The 16,241-nt window shown below is 43.8% G+C and overlaps 1 protein-coding gene across 7 annotated transcripts in view; it reads left to right on the top strand.

Annotated features, from left to right (window-relative positions):
• The window catches only part of Bcl11a (BCL11 transcription factor A), a 93,342-nt gene that overhangs the window by 8,978 nt on the left and 68,123 nt on the right, over positions 1 to 16,241 (top strand). The window lies entirely within an intron of this gene.

Genomic DNA, 16,241 nt, shown 5'->3' with positions numbered 1-16,241 from the left:
TTTACACAACCACATGTCACCCTTACAAATGTCCAGTCCAGACTCCACTGTTTCTTCTAGCCTAATGTGAAAATTTTCTTGGGAAAAAAAAATGCATGCACATATTTAATAGCTCTCTTTCTTTTGGTTAATTTTACCAAGGAGGTAGTAGGTGTGTGGGTTTCTCGGCAGCTCCAGGGAGAAGGAATTAAAAGCTAACAGAGGTACTTTAATTCCCTGTTCTAGTGAAGAGCAGCTCCAGGTAGTGGCTCTTAAAACACTGTTTGCTTTAGCACGTTAGACAAAGCAGAAGCAGATTCTGTGGTGCAGGACGCCGCATCTGGGAGGCAGTGCTTCTTCTGCACTGCCCCAGCCTCCAGAAGCAGGCTCGGTCATCGTTGGAAGGTGCTCTGGATAGGCCCAGGGCTTATTGGAACTTGTCTCTTTGATACAGTTGGATTGGGGAGTTGAACCATAATAATAGGTCGGTGATCCAGAGGGGATTAAATGTCATCCCCACCCCCAAATCTGGAATTTGATCATGAAGATCAAGTGTGGCATTTTCTCTGTTTTATTTTTTTTTCTTTCTGCAATAATACTCAGGTATTTTCCCTGTAGTGAAGTGAAGAGTCTGCTTGCCAGGAAGGCTGTGTGTGTAGTGTTTTCCTAGAAGCCATCACATTTAGCTTCTGAGACATGTAGGTTAAGATTTCTATCTCCCCCACCCCCTGTAGGATATGGCAGTGACCATTTCCATGTGCTGTCTTGTGACTGGAAGGAAAATGAACAGAAGTGTAAGGCATGATTAATGAAGCAAGAGCAAGCGGAAGGGGATTTGTCGTCTTTGGAGATCCAAAGCCTTGCTAAATCACCAAATATGGAGTAAGGCTTGTGTGATGTAACATCATATTTACATATCGAGCTGCTCGTTTAAAAGACAAAACACAGTGTCTGTCAGGCAAGAATTAAAGCCACACTGATTCCTGAAGGCCTAAATAGGTTTTCAGTTTCAGGTTAGTCATTTTGAAAATCAGGGCCTCTGTATTTAGAAGAGGAATCTGAAGGCTGAAGAAAGCCTTATAAATAGTTAGGGCTTTTTACTTCTGTAGTTGTGAGTCTGCTTGGATGTACAGGGAGAGAAATAGTCCTTAACTCACTGGTTGTCATGATTCCATGATGTTTCAAAACTATCATGATCGCAGTATCTAAAAAAAGCCAGAAAATAAAAACGAAAAGAAAAAAAAAGGAGCAAATTTGAAATATGTTTCCTAGGGCTATTGGTACATTGTTTCTCTGAGATGGAAAGCTAGCTAAGGCATCTGAGATGCTCGCTTTGTGTACACGTGTAATCCAGGTGAGGTAAAGGTTTCATGCACAAGTAATTTTAACATCTTGATTCCTTTCATTGTCTTTAATCACCTGTTCTCAACCTGGTATTGGCTGAACATAAATAGCATGGTCATATCTCAAAGTGAGATGTCAGAAACTAGAATAATGATTTCTTGTAATTCGCAGTAATGAATTAAGGGATTCCTATAGTGAAATTAACGTTCTACCATTGCACATAAATTATGGTGCTCTAGACCTCAGGTATCCCTGACACAAAGTTCTAGAAAGATGACCATGTAATCCCAGCCCGTTTCTCTATGCCAGGTTTCCCACGATTCTCAACAGTAACCATTTAGGAGATATTTGAACTGTGTCATAAAGAGAGAAAGCAGGGGTCTATATTGGGGAAGAAATAGATTGATGAGTATGCTTGGCAACTACATGAAAGACAGTCACTTAAGCATGCTGGGTAGGCAAGACTTTATGAAAGTGATATAAGTTAGATGTGAGTTCACTGTGTGCTCTGTGCCATTTTACAGGCAGGCGGCAGGAATGAGATCTTCCTGAGGAAAGCCTAGAATTTGAGGACGTTGGAATAGGAATAGGAGGGCCAGGTGGAGCTCTGAAGAGCTGCAGGGAATTAGCATGCGTGTTGTCTGTGTCCAGGCCTCCCAAAGCTGACTGGTTTTTTTTTTGCAGGATGCTTTTCACCTGATGACTTGATGGATGTGTGTTCTCATATAACATGAACATGCCTTGCCTCTATCCATTGGCCAAGTTGGCTTTCCCATGTTGTTTAGATAGTCAGAGCCTTGTATGCTTATGAGCCACAGAGACCATTGGAATGGCTTTCATTTATGCGGCTTTTAGCAGCTTACATTGTGTGGTCCAGTCCATCACTATGCATGTCAGATACCCATCATCAGATAGTAGCAGCCTATGGCTGATGGAGCTTTCTATATGGTTGTGGTTTGTTTTGTTTTTGTTGTTTTTTAGTCTTTTATGATGAGTAAAATATTCATTGAAGATTAAGGAGTATGAAATTGTTTTCCTTTCACAGAAAAGGCCCCAAACATTATCTCACAGTGTCAGTCTTGAAGTTTTGGCTCATTGCACACGGGAATCTTTAAATTAGGATTAGCCTATCATAGAGTTAGCTTTTAGACAGAATGGGAAAACAGAAGTCTGCTAAGATGCAGCCGAAGCCTGCTGCTACTGATGGGACATTGGTGTGTGTGTGTGTGTGTGTGTGTGTGTGTGTGTGTGGTTTTTTCCCCCACTACCACTCAGAATACAGGCATTTCCATTGGGGTGTTTGGAATCATTTGCTTAGACAGAACAGCTGATATCTGGATAATGACATGTAAGACAGATTCTCTAATGAGGAGGAGAATCTTAAAAGCAACTATATTAGCATCCTTCCACAGGTAAACCAAGTACCACACTCATGCTTTTCATAACTTTACAGAACCAACTCTTCCTTTATTTTTTGTACCCATTTTAATTCTTATTCTAGTACGGAAAAAAATTGGAGGATATATTTGTATATTACTTGTAAATGAGACTATAAATGACAGTATTTCATTATGACTACTTATTTTTCATTTCTCTTTATTTGTATGCTTCTGAATAAAAAAAAAAGATACTGATCTCTGAAGTCAATTTTCAGTGTGGCAGCAAAACCCAGAAAACACCGCCATTCAAAAAACAAAGAAATACTGGCAAACATTTATTCGCCTTCAAACTCTATAGAGCAGCGGATGCTGTTTTGTAACAAATACTTAGCATTTTCCTAGGGAGGCTGTGTTTGTGAGGCCACTACCCACAAACTGATGCTCGTGGAACTGGGAGTCCTGTATACAAGCTGTATCTGTAAATAAGACAGGGAAAGGTTGTGGGCTGGCAGCTTGGATGTTTTGTCCAAGTACAGTGTCAGAGAACCTCTAAGACACACTGTAAATAGAACTGTCACAGCGATTGCGTGATTGAGCTGCAGAAGTGTCCTACAGTTGGCGTTGTCAGAGGACTTTTGAAAGCTTAATTAAACACAGTGGCCTGCATGGCTGCTAAATTTACTTTGGAAAGCCAAAAGAGAAAAACAAAAGTTTAAAATGTAGATGACCCCAAGGATCTCAAAGTTCCTCTGATGTTAACCTCGGGGTGGCATAGAAAAGATGCACCGTGTGCCTTCCCGAGCGTCTCTCAGAAATAATAGTTTTGAGAATAGGTCCACGTGACATGGAGAGCATCCTCTGTGTGAGGTGGAGATTGTGCTCACTCTTCTGTCTCCTGCTGTTACAGACAGTTAATGTAAAAACGGCCTTTTATTGGAAACACAAATCTGTATTCACTCCAAGAATAGGAGCGGGGGGGGGGAAGGGAGGAGGGCAAAGTTTCCCTCCCATTCTCTGTGTTTATTCTGTGAAAACTAAAACAAACAACCCCCCCCCAAGCGCTGTAATTTTTCAAATCAACCCATCCTTGTGGGCAGGATCTGAAGTATGTTCTGCACACCTTTCTCTCAGGAAATGTGGCATTTAATTGTGGGGCTGTCCATGGGCTGGAAAATACAACTGGGCGTAGAAATGTCAGCCTGGGTCAGGACAGGCACCTTCAGCTCTGGGAGGAGTCGTGCTGGATGCATATTAATGGCACGTTTTAGAGTCATAGAAAATCATTAATTTCACACCGTAGCCTCCGTATTTGGCCAACATGGGAGAACTAAATTGGGGTACATAATGAACATGGAATACAGATTTTAGATTTTCATGATGTCTTATGGGTGGTATTTAATAAAGGAAGGACAAGAGGCAAATGGCTTTGAATGACCCTCACTGAGAAAGAAAGTTTGGCTTTCTTCCGGTGGAAGATGTAAGATTGAAGGGAGTGGAGAAAGCCCGTGGAAGATGTCACTGGGCGTTCATCTACCTTGGTTGGTCTGTTTGCATCCTTTATTACACAAATAAATTATTTGACAAAATTCACCTCAAGCTCCAGTCTGTCGTTACATCCAGTGGCAGTGGCTTCGTTCAGTAAAGAGCACTTGGCTTCCGGCTGGACCCAGTTTGGCACCTTGCCACAGTTTAGCGTGAGATTGAATCACCAAGGATCTTTAGTACCTTTCTGCTACTTCAGATTTCACTTGGGTCATGGCTATGTCAGCAATGTTGTTATTTCAAGGACAAAACATATATTTTTAGTGTAGGGACCATTTTTAATATTTCAAGTCAAACAGGTTTTTATTTTATGTGTCAATTTGGAAGACATTAATGAAGTTCATAAAATATATGCAGACTATATAATTTAATGGAGAATGACCAGTATTTTTATTTGTAACACAAATAGAAAATTTGACCACAGTATCTCTCCTGTTCTTTTTCTGGCTCAGGTAAATCAGCATGCTTAAACTGCTTTTCCCTTTTACTGCCAGGGTATGGAGCACTGGACAATATCTGTAAATTTACCTTTGTAATTTGCCATGTAGTTTTTACAACAATGACCTAATTAATTTGAGCACGAACCATATTATTGCTACTGGAGTCATTTTCTGTCACAAACTTAATTTCCAGGAAATGTAACCCGACGAATAAGAATTCTTTAGCTCTCCACATGTGCTCTCTGAGACCAAAGGCAGATTTAAAATAATAACAATACTAAAATGCCAGCATTATTAAAGCCAGTATGCTCGATGCCAAACTCAATTTAAAGCCAGTAAACATCAGTCTGTGTTTCTAATCAGTCTTAGAATGTAACGTGTTCCATATTGGGCTCACTGGATTCTGTCTCCCTGCCTCTTACTGGCCAGCTGCACTCCCTATGCATTTTTAAAACATTTCAGGGAAGGATTTTGCTGTTCTTAGCATGGTTAGTAACTTGGGGTCTATTTCTGAGCTCATTCGTCATTCTGCGATGGCATTGAGTTAGGTTGGCAAGGGAAGGATTTGAGGCGTGGGGGTGGCGAGGTCACTTCTGATCCCAGCAGGGACTAGGTGAGCCTCATTTGCCTTTACAATAGGCGCACAGTTACTGCACCTTGGAGGGGCTCTCAGGTGCCGCTCAGATGGGCGCATGTAAATGCCCTGTCAGATGTGGAGCCGGAATATTAATGCTTCTCCCACCACTGCACCATAATAAAGCTGTACACAGCAAGCTTAATATGCAGCCAGTCTGGGGAATTGTATCAACTAGATAGCCCAGTGTGAGAGACAGCAACGGAAGAGCGCGCCATGCCACGGTTCCCACCGCGTTCGCCTTTGATCTGTCGCAAAATGAAAACATCATCCTTTCTCTCAGAGTTGTCTCCCCAACTCTGCCACCTCCCCATTCACCACCCGTTAGGGTTGTTTTTTTTTTTTTTTCCCTTGCATGTGCTGGTATGGAGAAATGCGACATAATTTGTTTCATATGGTTAATTACAGGCATTTGAATATTTAAAATTTTAAATAGCCACAGTTCCAGCTTTTTCTGTTAAAAGTATGTGATTCGAACAAAGGGATTACAGTGTAAATATTTGTGGTGATTTGCAACACCCTTCTTCTCCCATTAAACACACACATGCATGCAGGCACACAGAGCTGATTTAGGGACGCCTATACCTTTATTTGTACTTCTTTTTAGAAATACGCCTATACCTTTATTTGTACTTCTTTTTAGAAATCTACTCTCAATTGGAGCTCCATTAAAATATTTCCCTGTTATATTTTTGAGTCTGCCATTGCTTGAGGTTTTATAGAGAATTTTTATAATGTGTTCATTTAACAGAATCAACAGCTGTCAGGAGCAGTTGTGGTAAATCCACAAAGCATACAAAGAGAAACACACAGGTTCCTGAAAGAACACACGTGGACAAATAAGCTGCCAGAACTGGAGAGCTAGAAGTTTGTCGGCAGGGAATTAGGGTGTCTCATCCCTGGGCCACCCCAGGGACCGAGCTCGGCTGATGCAACCCGGGCAGGTCCAGCCGGGCAGGTCTCTCGGCTCAGGCCTCGCTGGAGTAGGCCGGGCCCTCCCTCCTCTCTCCTTCCCGCCCCTCTTTTTGATCTACCTGTGTCAATACAAAGTTCTTAAGAGTGCTAAGCAAGAAATGATACTCGCTTAGAGGTGAGATGGTGGGTGGGAACCCGTGTAAACGAGGGGAGAGAGGCACCCTGCGCCCTTCCCCAGACAGGGTTGGCCACGTGTTGCTGAGCACCAGGCCGGCCTCCGCCGAGCAGCTCCCAGGGGCCCTGAGGCAGGTATGTTGGCGGAAGGGGCTACCTGTGGACCGGCCACTCTCTGCCGTTAACACGGGTGAAGAACCGTTACACCTACAGTCTGATCTTGCTTTTAGACAGGCAAACCTACCGATTAAAAACTCCTGTTGAGGATCAGTAACGGGATGTCTGTGACACGGAGGAGGTGCTTTCCAAACAAACGCAGGTGCTGCTGCCCTTCCTTTCCTTGCTGCAGGTTCTAGAACACCTAGGGAAGCCTTCTGCTAGGCACAGACAGTCCTTCGCGTTCTTGCTGTGCGATGACCATTTCAGGAATGCCGAGGAAAGCAGTCACACCTGTTAATTTTTGGGGAAGTAGAGATTCTTACCTAGTTAGAGCACACCGCCTAACTTGTTGAATCTGGTTTTTCATGTTTCAAAGAGAGAACCCCCCCTTCCTACCTCCCTCCCCCCTTCCCCAGCCAGGTATATCAGGATTTCGTGACCTGCTGACCTTTAAGGGGCTGGTCACAAGGAACCATTTTTAACACTCCTGTCCCAGCCAGAAATCCTCTGAGTTTACAGTTAAAACAATGCATTAACCAATGTTAAAATTTGAATCTCATGAGTTTCTCCTACTTCATTCCACCTTAAGACTAAAAAAATAATTAATTCTTTTACATTAAAAAAGTGAGCGTTGACTACTGAAAATAATTTCAAGACTGAATTTTTTTTTAAATAATAAATCGTAACCTTCTCATGTTATGTTTTTGTTATGTTAAGGGGGAAAAATCAATAAGGAAAAATTTAATTCTGATAAAGATACTCTTGGATCTTTGAAAACAACTGCTGTCCTTTTAACTAAGACATTTGAGCAGCTTCAAAGACTGTGTATTTCTTCTGATCTTGGAGCTGTGAGCCTGGTAGCAAGCAGGGAAAAACCCTTATTCTACATACAAGTGGACTGCTTAACAAGTCAGCACAGACATTTACTTGTTTGTACAATAGAGATAAAAATTCCTGTATAAAAATAATTCAGCTGCTGACAGCAGGCATTGTCATTGGACCTGTCTTTTGTGCTGTTCCCAGCTCTGGGCCCTCCTCCCCTGCTATCTGCTGGGGCAGCCTGCTGCCTGCAGACTCCTGACCACAAGTTAATTGCTATATGTTAAGTATATAGGTATTGTATTTAAATCCCAAGTCCTGTATGCATTTGCCTCTCCTGTGTAACCGTGGCCAGCAAGGGGATGGTAGGCAAATGTTCTAATAGGGAAACCCACTCCAAGGCAGTTAGGGGGAAATTTGGCCTTCAAGTCCCATTTGCTCTACAGCGTCGCATCAGTCTCTAAACTTTTGTTTTTAATCTAATTCTGATTTACCCTGTCACATCCCATATCAGCACGCACTGAACTCCACTCATGTAGACTAACATTAGTGTCAAACAGAATTGGTCAGGACTGTGGACCTGTGGCTCATACAGATGGTTGTGGATGAGGCCTCCATCCAGCCCTGTGTTCTATGATTTCTGATAAACATTAAAACGTGGCTCACATGAAAGCCTGCCAATGTGAGAGTCAGGGAACCAGGACTGGAACCTGGGGTTTCCTGAGCCCCTCCCTTATTATTTACTATTTATTTATTTATTTATTTAACTTCAAAATGCACCCATATATTTGTTAAGATTGACTATTTTAAAAGTCTGAGGTGGTTATGAGGGCTGGGGGGAGGGGCGAGTGGCAGAGAAATCACTGTAATATTTCTCCGTAGGAAGTCAAACAAATCCTCACAGCACAGATTCTTTGGGTCTAGCGCTGGAGCTCCCAGCGTGGACATGTGGCCCTTGGAAAGCTGCCATTTGCAGTATGGCTTGTCTACCAGCTGGAGCAGGACTTGAACACACACCTGGGGTGTGGGAAGAGCAATCCACTGGGGATTCTGCCACTAGGCTTTTTTAAAATGTCGCAAGGTTAGTGAGGTGTCAGCACGCAGAAAGAGGCTTCTCCTCCAGATTGGTAGTTGGGAAGCATGCAAATCCAAATTCCCTCGATACTTCCTACTTACTGACGGGTGGGCTGCTGCTGAATGTCAGCTGATGTCTGCATGACCCCTTCCTCTTGAACTAAGTGCTGCCAGTGCAGAGTGGGGCAGTCAGGACGACAAATACCAAAGGACAGGATGTTCGCTCCCAGAAGTAAACCAGACCGTGTTCTCTGCCTCTGCCTCATCTTCCTTTTCTTTCCCTTCTTGTTCTCTCCCCTTTGGAAGCAGAAACTTCTGAAAGGCATGCCACTCCAAGCTGATGAAAAAGCTGTTTTTCTACCACAGTGGATGTTTACACAGGAGAGGCAACTTGAGGGGGAAAAGGCTTTCTGGGAGGGCGGGGGACGCGGTAATCTGTGCTGTTGGAGGACTGTGCAGTGTTGCCTGTGAGCGACTCCGGGCTGTTTTTGATAAATTACCATGTTTAGAGATAGGTTTGGCTCTTAAGGGTTTAGTTTTATGAACAAAGTCCGTAACGATGTTTGCAGCCTCTGTCTGTCTCTCAGCCCCTTTGGCTTGACTAGAGGCTCTGTGTTTAGTTTAAGCTCAGTCTGGAAGATATAACAATTTTGCATTAAAAAAATGAGGAAATCATAGGAAGAAAAACCCTTTGCTTTTTGGATGAATCTTACTGATAATTTGCTAAAGCTCATTTGAATTTTAAGCACTTCTTTAATCTTCAAAGGCTAAATTGCTTTATGAATATGCATGGTGTGGGCAGACTTCAGTTCATTACCTAGTTGTAAATTCTAATGACCATTAGGTCCTTCCAGTAATTGCGAATTGTTTTGCATTTTTGATTGGCCTATTAACATGTACATTCGGTGCACATCAGGCTGGCCTGTCAGCCTGCTGAAGGAGAAAAAAAAGGTGAAAATTGTTTATAACACCAAGATTCTTAGATTTTCAATCTTGCAAAATTGATGATGTAAAAAAATTAAAGCAGTGTTTTTTCTTCTCAAGATTGAAAGTTCACCAAGAGATTTGACATATTTAATTTACATGATGACTTTGCACTCCTTCATTAATGCAATTTGCATATGAAGCTGTTGGTAATCACTTTTGATCATGTTTTGTGTATTAGCTGCCTCAGTGGCTCTCCTCCTCAGATGCCCCAGTAGAAAGCAGCAAAACGGTGCATCTTCTTGCCAAGCTTACTTCAGTGACAGGAGGAATTAGAAGTCTAACCTTGAGTAATTACATGTGTTTTTATCCGTTTTCTTGTTAAGTACAGTTTGTGGACGTGTTGGCTGGAAATTGTCCTCATTTGGGGAGAAGACTAAAATTTAAGTGTGTGATTGAGACATGTCCAGAGACACAGGAATCCGGATCGACTGTCTCTGTTCTCCCCAGATGCTGCTGGGCAGCCTCATTTGATGCCAGGAGGGCCTGCGTGTGTCAGTACTATGACATCAGGAAGGGAGAGAGCTGCAAACCTTTGCGAGGTGCTTTGGTTGCTTTGAAATAACTGAGTGCCCCTCAGATGTGTCTGGAAAGCGGGCTAGGATGGCTCTTTCATCTTGTAGGTCCAGTAAGCCTGCTGTTCTGAGCGTAAACGGGGCCTCTGGACCCCCCTGTGCCTCCCTCTAGGTACCCGAGGGCCCTGCTTGGGAAAACAAGGTGTTAGCCAACGGTTTCCGACGTTGAGAGCCTGGGATTTTGGTGTGGCCTTTTTCTGTGGAATAGGCTGTGCTGTATTATTGATGCCTGTCTTTGGTTTATGAGTTTACCACTGGTTAACAAGCAGAATCAGAACACTGAAACTGATATTCTGATGAAAAGGAATGTTTAATGAAAGAAGATAAATTGTGATGGAAAATGGACAGTGTATAAGAAACGCAACTATAATTTTAACCTCTGAGGGCCTCCAGCCTTGCTCTGCTGTGACTTCCCTCCATACCATGCTAAAAGCATGCTTCAGTTCAAAGTTGTTAATATTCAGCTGGGAAACAGTATCCAGAACACAAATAAATTATTAAGTGCATGAACTTTTTAGGCAGTAAGATGAACTGATGGGGTCCATCTGTGAGATGCAGGGTCTTTTTATTTGTGTGTGTCGAACGACTCTGCCCTCTCCGACTTCACAGCCTTTGGTCTCCGGCCAACTGCATGCATAATTGATTCCACACGCACTATCATTTTCTTGATGTAATTGCTTTACTAAGATATGATGAAATCTAATGGATAATTTGCTATTTGAAAATGGGCAAAAAAAAATCTTCATATTTTTATGTTCTGGGCGAGAGGGGGCTGGAGAAGGACGTTCAGGTGGTCTAGTGTTTAAGAAACAAAACAAGATGGACGAGAGCACCTTAGCATTCTGCTGCAGTGTTGTTGACTGTGGATAGGAAGGTCTTTGTGACATGTGGAAGCCGGTGTGTAAATCTCTCTCCCTCTCTCTTTCCCCTTCCCTCTCTTGAACACCCCTTTATTCCTTCTCTCTGTCTCTTCCCCAAACTTGACAAGAAAGGGATCCTAACAAGGTAAGAGGTAAACAGTTCAGTCATCAAGCTTGATTATTCAGTCTGTCCAGGAGTTTTGCCATGTCGGTTTATTTAACTTCCAGGAATGTAAATACTGACACAGCCCTGGAAGCAGTGAGAAAGACGACAGTATTAGAGTTAAAAACGTGAGCCCGAGTAGCTGTGCTTTCCACCAGCTCTAATAATAACACTTTACATCGAAACATAATGGTTAAGTCAAAACCGACTGGAAACTTCTGCTTATATGGAGCACAGATTTCCTCCTAATAGATTGGCATGATCTTGTGTGCCCAGGGTAGATTGTTATGTAATGGAGAAACAGCATAAATGTCAAATACACAAATGATTCTGCAGGAACTAAGGGAAAAGTATTAGAACTTCTTAAATCACCACTAAATTCTGTTGGTAGGACAATCTCATTAACTCCTTAAAAATCATGTGTGGCTCACAAGCTGCTCAAAAAATGTATTTTGAGAGAATTTACAGATGTTGAAACATTGTTTTAATCCAAGCCAGTTCATGCTTTGCATGTACCTTACAAGAACGGTACTGTTTTTTAACGTCCTCAAAGGAAGTAGATGGCGTATGAAGTAAGTCCATCTCACTGTGGCAAACTGATTTCAAGTAAAGTCACAATAATGAACAACACATGATCTGAAATTTGATCAGCAAACACACACTGATGCCAAGGAATTCTCTCTCTCTCTCTCTCTCCTTTTCCTCTTCTATTACATACCAGGGTCCTTCTATAAGTCAATAAGCCAGGCAGACAGTAACTATTGTAAGATTAAATCCAAATATGCAGAACGCTGCAGAAGCTGTTGTTTTGAAGAAATATTAATGCCATCACCACCAAAAAAGACAGAACACACAAAAAAAAACCCTAACCAAACAAACCCCAAACAAAACCATAATTACCCCCCCAAACCATTCTTTTTTACAAAACTGGAAATGACAGAATAATTTAAAAGGGGGGAGGACACCCCTACCTTCTGAGTGCAAAACTTCAAACTATTAATAGACCACCAGTGAGATAGACTGTCTTTGTGCCTTGAAATGCAAAACGAGGGACATAATTAGCAGAGGAACAAAATTCTCAAAATTTGAAGAACTTGTGTGATTACTGGGGGTACAGTGAAAGGAAAATGCAAATTTCTTCCTCATCTTAATTAGATTCAATTGTTCTGTGGGTGTGTTGGATTTTGGGTGGGGGCAGGGCAGCATGTGCTGGACTGAGGCAGAGGCTGGTGGAGACTTGGAGACAGGTTCTGGCCAGTTGCGGGGACAAAGGTGTCTTCCAACAATGGTGCAGGGTGGGGTGCCTGATGCTGGTGCCAAATCCTGATACTCTTCAGTTAACTTAACCGAGACCCTTTCCTGGGGTCTGGGTGTTTCACTGGTTTGTTGTGGGGGGCAATGAATGGCGTGTGTGGCCTGAGCAGTTCTCTGGCCCAGCTCTGGAAGGTGAACCAGTTTGGGCTAGCTTTTCTTGACCATATGGGTAATGTGTTTCCAACCCTGTCTTGGATAGAAGGGCCACCAGCTTCTCTTGGTGGCCTCTGCATCTCTCCCTGCCCCCGAATCCAGAGAGTAGCCAAAACACACTCTTTAGAGTTTAATGGTGGTGGTTGGTCAGAGTTCTGCCAAAGTGTGTGGAACAAGTTTTGTTGGCTGCACTTCCCCTTTTGTGAAATAATAAAAGTCCAGGCCAAGGCTTATGAATCTATTTTTGTTTCATTAATATTATTTATTATGCATTTTATTAATATTTTTAGGAGGGACTGTGCTCTCATTTGACCATTTGTAGTTATAATTAATACATTCCGTACTGGTTGTAAAAAGTGTGCTTGCATTTAATTGCAAGTCAGGGTAAATTAATGGATATGATTTAAAACAAAACTCACTTAAAATATTCTTGCAGGGAATGAAGGAAGGGGCAGTCCCTGCATTTCATTAATTTTCTGGGTGACAGTGGAGAGTGTGTGGGTCTAAGGGGATGGGGTGTGTGTGTAGGATGGCAGAGGGGGAGGGGCACCTGAGAGCTTCTTTCTTTCCTCAGTTTCTGAGGTTGCCAGGAGGGGCTTAGGCAGCAGTGGTCAAGTCCATCTGCTCTGGAGAAGGTGGTAAAGAAAAGGTTAGTGGCAAGAGGGAGGGAGCACAAAGGGAAAATTGTACGTTGGGAGCCTTGCCTCCCTGGCTGTGGTGTAGCCAGACTGGTTTAGCAGACAGAATGATAGATTGTTTTGTCAAGGGTCCCAGGGTGCGCCCTGAACTTGAAGCACTTTGTTTATCTTGAATAGAAAGGGAAAAGCTCAGACATAATCGATGTCTAGTTTTTAGGAGCCCCAAAGAGGTAGGAGAACAGAGAGGACTTGGGGAGGGGCAGAGGAGTTGGGGGAGGGGCAGAGCTGGATCGTGGCTGTCCATTAACAGATGAACTTGGCCGTGGGCCAGGCTTTAGATGAGAGCGTGTCAGGGCCCCAGTGCAGTCAAGCCTTTTCAGTGTTTTCCTCCCCCCTTTTTCTTTCTTTCTTTTTTTTTAAATACCTGCTGACTGTACATCAAATGCTCTTAGGTCTTTTGGCCAAAGGCAAAGACGCACACGCACACACACACACACACACACACACACACACAAACACACAGTTTATTTTTTTTTCCCTCTCTGAACCAGTTGAGGCTAGTCTTCTGGCTACATACACGGGTTCTATCATCTTTCTTGGCTTGCCATTGGGGGAAAAAAGACTTGTGATAATGCCAGTACCCAGAGGGCTTGGGCGCCAAAAGGTTACATGTGCTGGGTAAGCTGCTGGGTGCTGCTGGCTAGGGTGTGCGCAGTGGGCCTGCATACGCAAGTAGGAAATTGGTGAAAACAATATATATCTATTTTTTGATGGCTGAAGTTGAACTTGGAAAGCACCTGTAAATTAATCTCTTGGTGGCTGAGAAAGATAATCTGAAAGAAAGGCCCAGAGAGTCCAGGCATGGGAAGTGCGCCCTTGGGGCAGCCCAGCATTTCCACCCAGGGCTGACGGCAAACCTATGTGTTGGGGCTGGCTTTGCTCTGATTATCTTATCTTTTCCAGTCTGTTTCTGTGTTTTTGAGCTTATTGTGACATTATGCATCCCACATATGAGTGTTGGCAATCATGAGCCATCAGCCAATAACTTCCTGACATTTTTAGTTCTTTTAATGTGCCGTCTTGGCCCCACTGCCACCAGTCATGGAGGTAATTGAATTTCCCTGTTATGTGCTGGCAGGAGCATGTTCTAGTTCCCACCAGAGGCGCTGCTGGGACGGAAGCTGGGCTTGTAGAATTCCAGCTAGGGAACACCACGTGGTTTAGGGACCTGTCTGAAATGCTGTTCACACATAATTTTTTTTTCTTTTTATCCTCATCATATTCTTGCAAAGACATCATTTCAAATATCCCTATAAAATGAGATGAATCTACATTTCTATTCCCAGCCTCAGAGGGAGATGGATTAAAAAGAAATCTCCTTATTTAGTAGCAAATAGAAATCGGGAAATTTTGGGGGCCTGTGGGCTCACCCAATAGCCACCCACAAAACTCAGTCTTAGATGTGGTCCAATTCTCTTTCACCATGATGTCTTTGTAACTGAATTGGTAAGAAAGAGAAGCAGGACCAAAAGGGGAAAATAACCCTTAAATATGTGTTTCTTCTTCTTCCTCTTCTTCCTCAGCATCTTAGTACATCAGACACCGTGGATGGAGGGTAGAGAGACTCTGTCATTTCTAGTTGTGTGACCTTGAACGGGTTTTGTCTCATCAGGCCTCAGCATCCCCAACTGTCAGGTGAGGGAAACCATAGGACCTGCCTCCTGGTGATGTGGACGTCCAGTGAGGATGAATGGAGTCCTTGGGCTTAGTGCAGGGCACTTCGTAAAGGCCAGTTACCATTCCTTTTGACTGTGACTGGATAGGACTGGAGCCTCAGCGAAGTGCTGCAGGTGTGAGGTGAGGAGGTGCAGGATGACAGGAAGCAGCCAGGTAGAATCCCTTCTTATGTGAGCCTGTGGAGAGGGGTCCCTGGGTAGGGACAGGTCAGTAGTCATTTTGGGTCTGGTGAGATGGAGCATCAGTCAGGGCTGTTCCCACAGAGCATGGGATCTTATTCTTTTTTTTTTTTTCCAGACACCTGTTGCTTTATGAGGATTAGGTCTGTGGGTGTGTGATGGCTATAGGCAGTCATGCTCTGTTCACATTTCTGCTTCACCACCAACCACGTAGAGAGTTTGCTACCCCTGTGTGAAAAGAAGGGAACCTAAAGTTCCTGTCTTTTAGGGTCTATGGGACTGGGAAGAGAAAATGCATACAAACAAGTGTGCCTTTCAAGGACACACTTGAGAGCTGCTCTGTGGTCCCTTTGCTTCTCATATGCTGTAGTCCCCCTAAAATAAGTGCTGCCGTTGGTGCCATTCGTTCTGGGAGGAAAACAGAGACCCATTAAGGGTTGGGCAGCTTCCTTGACAGTCCATAACTACCTAAGATACAGTCCTTCCATGGAGTCCTTCTGGGTCACCTGGGCTGTCTCGGGAACATTGCAGCTTCCTTCCTCGGGACTGAGGCCTTGTGGGCAGGGAGCCCGAGGGCTGGAGCTGGCTCCTCTATAGCTTCTGTGGTGAACTTTTTCTGTTTTCTGGGAAAGGGAAGGCTGTTCCCGTGTAGCCTCTGGGAGGCTGACCCAGGCATCCTGGAGGACCGTCTAGGTGGTGAGAACACTGCCTTTGAGTTCTTGCTTCACATCTGCCAGAAGGGGCCAGACATTGGGCAGTCTTGTGCAGCAGGAGGAGGGAAGTTTATTACCTGGTATTGTGTGACTTGGTTAGGAGACGGTAGTGGGCTGACCAAGAAATCAAACGGCTTTTGAGGGCCGTGAAGACTCCTTGTCTCCACCTCTAACAGGTGTGGAGAGTGAGGATTACAGTGTGTGTGTGTGTGTGTGTGTGTGTGTGTTGTGTGTGTGTGTGTGTGTGTGTGTGTGTTGGGGGTGGGGTGGCTACTGGGGAGACTGGATGCAGGAGGCCATAACCTACTTCAAGGATGTTTTGTTTCTGGCTGAAGATGTGTTTTGGCCAGGCAAGTCAGGAAGGCAGGCAAGAAGATTCGAGGGAAGTGTCGACTGGGGACTAGAGCCTACCAGTCCATCCAGTCCCCTGCTGGCTTTCCCTGAGGCACAGTTTCAGCTTCACCAA

This window comes from Meriones unguiculatus, chromosome 12 (genome assembly GCF_030254825.1).
Source record: "Meriones unguiculatus strain TT.TT164.6M chromosome 12, Bangor_MerUng_6.1, whole genome shotgun sequence".
Taxonomy (NCBI): Eukaryota; Metazoa; Chordata; class Mammalia; order Rodentia; family Muridae; genus Meriones; species Meriones unguiculatus.
Note: the sequence above shows the minus strand (reverse complement) of the source record. Positions and strands in the feature narration are given on the sequence as shown.